Below are 1,411 nucleotides of genomic sequence, written 5' to 3'. Positions count from 1 at the left end.
TTGTAGTAGTAGTAGTAGTAGTAGTTGTTGTTGTTTTTGTTGTAGTAGTAGTAGTAGTAATAGTAGTAGCCGACCCTCTCCTCTCTTCTTCTCCCCTCTCTTCTCCTCTCCTCCTCTCCTCAGTAGTTGTAGTAGTTGTAGTAGTAATAGTAGTAATAGTAGTAGTAGTTGTAGTAGTTGTTGTAGTAGTAGTAGTAGTAGTTGTTGTTGTTGTAGTAGTAGTAGTAGTAGTAGTAGTAGTAGTAGTAGTAGTAGTAGTAGTAGTAGTTGTTGTTGTTTTTGTTGTTGTAGTAGTAGTAGTAGTAATAGTAGTAGTTGATGACCCTCTCCACTCCTCTTCTCCCCTCTCCTCTCCTACTATAGAGTTGTGGTAGCTGACCCGCCTCTCTCCTCCAGCTAGTCTCTCTCCCTGTCAGGAGGAGGAGGAGGAGGAGGAGGAGGAGGAGGAGGAGGAGTAGTAGTACCACCTTGAAAGCAAGTGTCCAGATGGTGATAAATGTCATGGTTGTTGTGGGTTCTGTTGTCATGAAGGACAGCTCTCAGTCATCAAGTGTTAAACTCACAGCGCTATAAACACTCTTAGAGCAGATGCATTATGCAAATGAGTGTTTCAAATCTATTTCAGTTTCCAAGTAGGCTCCCATCATAAGAATATAATTATCTTGCATAAGTTTGCTTTTCTAATAATAGTAATTAGGTGGGTGCTTATATTTGTCCTATTTCACACATGTGTATTATACGGGGATTGGATATGTTTTTGGGGGGGATATCCCAACTCCCCCTGACACATCCTCAGACAGTGGGGTCACGGCCAGCATCTGCCATTATAAACGGCGACCCTGGAGCAATTAGGGTTAAGTGCCTTGCTAAAGGGCACATCGACAGATGTTTCGCCGTGTCGTCCTGGGGATTTGAACTAGCAGCCTTTTGGTAACTAGGCCAACGCTCTAACATCAAACAGCAACTTTTACTCAAATAACTTATGTATGGCAACTTTTATGTCACACCACCATTTATTTTTATTCTGATGATGATCAGACATAATTAACTGTCTGTTCACTCATGCTTGGTTCACTCATGCTTGGTCTCTAAACTAAAGCTGGTAGGATTCCTCTGGTAGTGTTGTCTGTCTGTGACTTTACCACAACTGTTAAATCTGAGATCAACATCTTTAATAAAGGAATATAAAACATGGATCACTATCAGTACTGCTGCTGCTGTTGTCTTTCATTTGGACAATATGGAGGAATACTAGCAACACTGGAGCTAATGCTGGACAGTACTTACAGACTAGGAGAACATCTGATACACAGAGGAAGGAAAAATACTAATATCTGGTTTTAAGATACAAATCATATTTGTATTATCTAGAAACAGCTTATATAAAGTGTTTGTTCTACCTGGAAGATGT

This window comes from Coregonus clupeaformis, unplaced genomic scaffold (assembly GCF_020615455.1).
Source record: "Coregonus clupeaformis isolate EN_2021a unplaced genomic scaffold, ASM2061545v1 scaf1606, whole genome shotgun sequence".
In the NCBI taxonomy this organism is placed as follows: domain Eukaryota; kingdom Metazoa; phylum Chordata; class Actinopteri; order Salmoniformes; family Salmonidae; genus Coregonus; species Coregonus clupeaformis.
This window is presented reverse-complemented; position numbering follows the sequence as displayed.